The sequence below is a fragment of the Ascaphus truei genome, chromosome 11 (genome assembly GCF_040206685.1).
Source record: "Ascaphus truei isolate aAscTru1 chromosome 11, aAscTru1.hap1, whole genome shotgun sequence".
NCBI lineage: Eukaryota > Metazoa > Chordata > Amphibia > Anura > Ascaphidae > Ascaphus > Ascaphus truei.
In genome coordinates this window covers 52,461,254-52,466,722 of record NC_134493.1, presented here as the reverse complement: position 1 = coordinate 52,466,722, position 5,469 = coordinate 52,461,254, and the positions used below count along the sequence as shown (strand labels likewise).

The following is a 5,469-nucleotide window of genomic DNA, read 5'->3' as shown; positions in this document are numbered from 1 at the left end:
GGAGGGGAGAGAAGATGCTTGGCAAATACTGGGTGTGAGGGAGTTCCACAGGTAAGGGGCAGTGAGGAGAAAACAGGTTTAAGGAGAGAGAGAGCAAGAGCAGTAGAGGTTAAAGGGGTAGAAAGGAGACAGTTATGGGTAGAGAGCAGGAGACAAGCAGGGACATAAAGAGAGATCAAAGCTGATATGTAGGGAGGAGAAGATGAACTGGTTTTGCTCCAAAATTGCCTGGATATATTGATCAGTCACTATATATTTACATTTACATCTGCTCCCTCTGTAAAACTCAATATATATGTTACCTAGAGTGGACTGTAAAGTCTTCAGGATACGACTGCGTTCCCTATTGTTTGCTTTGATAACCATATCCCTGTATTGTTCTAAAATGCACTGCATTTTAATTTATCTCCTGTAAAGATATGTTGGATTTAATTGGAGCTGTATAAATATATCAACACGGGTAAATAATAACACTTGATACAAATAATGTTTTATGCAGAATAAAATATTTTCAAAGGAAATCGATTCTCCAGCATTTCATAATAGAAATAAGCACACACAAAAATATACATAAGTTATAACAATACAAATAACTGCTCAAATAAGAATAAACATTTGTAAATACAGAGTTCAGAAAAAAAACACATTTTGAGAAATACCAAATTATGTGATAAAACTCTGAATTCTAACAGCTATAAAATAACAAAAAGAGAAAATGTATGAATATACTGTAAGCCAACTATCAATCCTAAATATTTTTTATCTATAAAATAAGACATGTTGGTCCTATATGGTGATGTACAGTACAGTAGGGTAATGAATTACAAGGCCATGGCAGCGCTGAAAGTGTTAATGCCTTTAAGCTGGATGTGTTACATTATGATTAAACGGCTGCGCCGATTGTGTCTTATTATCTGAGGATTTCTGCTCTCCCTCTGGTACAGTTACAGCCAGAACAGTCAACAAACAAAGGGATTCTTACAACCAGTTGACATCATTGTATCGCGCAGCTCATTAGCCAAACAGAAAACATAATTCCACATGGATTTAATTAAAGTCCCTTTGAAATTTGCAGCTCAGAACAAGACTTATAATTGGTTTCATAATTAGTGCAGCTCACCGTTGTTTTCATTGTTGAGACTTAACTCTGATAATGCTGAATGTCTAAAGAAACAGTTTCAAGATGAGCAAAGACAGACCCCAAATATACAATGGGGGAGTTCTTTTGCAGGGTCTAGTTAGGATTTATGGTGTCCAAACATAAAGGGGCTTATGTACTGAAATATGGTTTTATCTTTTTTGTTTGTGTCAAAAGTTCAGTGCTAAAAAGTTATACAAAACCTGCAACAAATGTGCATCTTATTTATGAAGACTTTACTGTATACTTTTTGTACTGTATGACATGATTTTTTGGTTGAAATAATTTATGATGCATCCTCTATGTTATGTACAAGCTTCATACAACTTAAATTAAAACAGAATTATGTGTATTATAAATGTATAACTAGTATTAGTAAATATAGATGATTAGTATAATATTATTTATAACAGCTACACTGAAAATAATACATTTTGTTAACCTACTGTATATAATAAAACATCCATGCAGCGTCAAATACATTTTTAGGTTGATCCATAGCAACATAATTCTGTGCTAACACGACTACCAGTCTTTTTTGAGTTTACGCCAAGTTAAACATGGCGGACAGATCTGACGCACTTTTAATTGGTTTTGTGGCGCACAGAAATATTCTTCTTTAGTATATCCCTCTAACATCTCTACGCCAAGCGCAGTCCTTATACGTGCCCCAAGACAAATGAGAAAAAAATCCTTTTCGATGCAGCTGATGACGAAGTTAAAAGTTAATACATAGACGCACAAGCGCAACCGAAAAGGAGTTGGACATGTGCAATTTTGCACCAAAAAAGCCATATGCGGTACTTAGTACATAGGGCCCTCTGTCCCGGTATCTGGTAATACTTGGGTTTTTTGTGGACTATCACACAGGCAATCCTAAGGGAAGTACTGTAGTGGATTAGAACCGACAGTACGGGCCTGAAGATGGAGTTTCCCAAAACGTTGCCCCCCTTTATTTATTTCCCCTTTTTGGGGGGCATTTATCCACCCCTTATCTACTTTCATTTTTTCCCATCCCAATAGTTTTTTCCCTGTTTTTTGGCTTCCCCCCCCCCATTGTGATCCACCCTTTTATTTATTAATTTTTTTTGTATTTTTCTACTTTGTTGCCTTGTCCTACAGCCACCCTTAGTGAGCCTAAGCTAAGTATTTACTGCATTCATTATTATTTTTTCGGAGCCTTTGCGATTGCTTTGAGCTCACCCTTTCAGCGGGGGTTTGAACTCGCCATGTTTTTGGTGAGTTGCTCTCACAGTAAGGCCCGAATACCTGTGAGAACAACATTTCCAAACATGGCGATTTGCCGGTGGCGGGGCGGTCTGCCTGCCGAGAAGGGCTCCCCTGCCGAAATCTGCCTGCAGCAGAGAGAGATCCGCCTCTCTCTGCGCAAATCTCGGCGGAAAAAAAAATATTTTTTAATTGCATTTTTATTTATAGTGTAGATGTGCCGGGGGTCTCAGGTTTCAGGTCTGGGGACCCCCTGCTTCCTGAGATACAGGCCCCGTTATGGGGTGCTGGTATCCCTCTGCATTTAAATGTCCCGATTATGTGACCGTGGGATGTAAACAAAGCAGAGAGATACCGGCACCACATAACGGGGCCTATATCTCGGGAAGCAGGGGGTCCCCTGATCTAAAACCAATGCGGTTCTGCTCCGGAGACCCGCGGCACATCTACACTAGAGTCAAAACACACATATCAATAAACAATAATTCATTACCGAAGCGGCTATCCTCTATGGTAATGAAGCTGCATTAATGTCATTTTTATTAATAGTGTGCGGGTGTGTGTGTTGTGTATTGCAATGTTTATTGGGGGCAATTGTCCCCAATAAACATGCTATTATGCCTTAAACCCTTCATTGCTTTAGCGAATAGCCACTAAGGTAATGAAGCTGCTTTAATGTATTTTTATTAATAGTGTGCGGGAGCAGGGGGTCTCCTGAGCTGAACTGCATTGATTTCAGCCTCAGGGGCCCCCTGCTTCCCAAGTTACAGGCCCCGGTATGGGGCTTCGGCTGCCAGTGTCGCCGCCATTTTTATTGCGTCCACGTCGTGTGACGTGTGACATGTAAACAATTGGATACGGACACCCGATGCCCCATACCGGGGCCTGTAACTCGGGTTAAAACCTATTAGCTTTGGTGAAATGCATATGCTTTTACTAGTTACAGGACATTACAAGCACCCCTTCAGGATTAAGTTCCTATCTCAGAAAAATCTATAATACTTCTACACTATGATCCCCGGGGCCTGCAGTAGAATCTAACCCAATGAGCAGGCAATCTACTTCTAGCAAAGACTCCCTCCCCCTGCAGTCACATTGCAGACGTACCTTCTACATGGTGACATGAGGCGTCCTGCAGTACTGGCTGCCCTGTCCTGGGACAACAAGGAACAGGATCTGTATCATAGGGAGAAACAACACTGGTTATTGTGGGAGTTTGTCTCTGCAATAAAGGTGCAATCCACCTAGAATCAATGAGCTAAACACATAACATAGGAGAGCAGCCAATTACATGCACGTCCCAAAATATATCCCAAATCATCTCCATATCTATTGACTTCTAAACAATAGTGTTACAGGTTCTCACTGTATCAGGGAGACTCTGTGGTTGTTGTTTTCTGTCTCAGGGATCCCCAGTTTGTCTGCTTGCTGTTAAATGGCTCCCCAGGGAGGGACAATGACATTATCATCCATGTTGTTCTATCCCTGATATCGATGTCTTCCTAGTATTTACCTTGCACTCAGAGAGGCTCTACTTCCTGCAGCACTTCCTGCAGTACTTCCAGCACGATGCTCAGGAGTGAGGGATGTGGAAGGAAAGAGGGGGAGAGACGGAGCTGGTTTTCCTGCAACACAAAAGTAGTCAACACCAGATCTCTCTCGTTGGGCCATTAAAAGGTATCACAACCTCTGACAAATCGACACTTCTCCGGGACTAACACAACTACTAGAAGAAGGGATCTGATTACTACTTTATTGTTCTTTTTAAATAAGATGTCACATAGGGGATCTAATTATTATCTACAAATATATCTACAGGTCCAGATTCCCCTCCGGACTTGGATCTCTGTACCCAAAACTAAACCTTGTTTTCGATTCCCTCCCGGGACATGTATCTTACTGCATTTCCCTTCCTAGAAAGTCGCCCCCCCCTTCTTTTATTGACATTGTGTGTCAGCATCAGTAGGGGAAGGGAGAGCGGTACAAAGGGGCTGGGAGACAGAGAAAGGATCAGAAAGAGAAAAAAAGCAGAGGGGCAGAAAGAGACACAGGGGCAGATATTCTACTAGCATCTTGTCACACAGTCTCAACTAATATTGGCTTCTCTATGAGTACACCAGTTACTTCCAGTTGGGTAAACACAGTTTTGGTGCTTGGTAAAGGTTCCAAAGAGCACTGAACGTTAATCTTATTTCAATAAATATTTATTTTGTTTAAAGAAAGTTCCTGTAGAGCAGGACTCTTCAACTAGTTCCCCAAAGGGGCCAGATCAGATGGCATTTTAGGAGTACTGTAGATGTCCACAAGCTTATTGTAGTTTAATTTTAGATAATCTTACTAATCATTATATTTCAGTGTTTTGGAATAATTAATAACATCTGTACAATATATATTTACATTACTGTCCTCGGTGCCGACAATATTCCCGATGACTTCCCACCGGGCCGGTTGGCTTGGTCGCGATGATCTGGCATTTTCCTCGAAGATGTTGCAGAGGGGGCATTGTGGAGGGGTGTTACCCGGGCCTCGGAGAAAGAACTACTCTGGTCTACGCAGATATATCCTGATGGCCCAGCCATGGTGGTCCTTCCTCTCTCGTCTCCATGCCCAGTGGGATGGGTTGTCTGCCATTATCTAGGAAGAAATTTGCAACAGTGGCATTGAACTTTCAAATCGTCACTTTTCAGGAATTTGCCGGTCTCTGGCAGTATGATGCTAACGCTGATCACTGATGAATTTCATGGACACGCACAGCTCCCATATTCCTACTAGGAACTTACACTCAAATTCAGGCTCCAAAGGCATAGACAGACAAAGTGTTATTATAAAATGCCACTTTGTTTCTAGGGGACAAGGAAGAACAATTTGTCTCTTTAGAGGAACATGTATGTGGTTGCTAGTGAGGCTAAAATATGGAAGGATGTATATACTGTATGTTCTCCAGGTTCTCCACAACCTCCCCAAAACCAGCCAAGAATCAGTTCCCTCTTCTCTTTACAAATTTAGCAAAATGAACCAAATGTACTGTAATGTGTTTGAAATCTCATCCTAGTACAGAGAATGTAGGTCACAGCCTCTAGATGCATCTTTCCTCTGTACACACT

At 41.3% G+C, this 5,469-nt stretch overlaps 1 long non-coding RNA gene across 1 annotated transcript; it reads right to left on the bottom strand.

Annotated features, from left to right (window-relative positions):
* Positions 1–331: 331 nt before the first annotated feature.
* LOC142463478 (uncharacterized) lies at positions 332–3,984 on the bottom strand. Its single transcript, XR_012787444.1, has 3 exons — positions 3,879–3,984; positions 3,473–3,541; positions 332–409 (listed from the first exon to the last, which is right to left on the bottom strand). It is a non-coding gene; the product is annotated as an uncharacterized LOC142463478 (long non-coding RNA).
* Between the last annotated feature and the right edge of the window lie 1,485 nt (positions 3,985–5,469).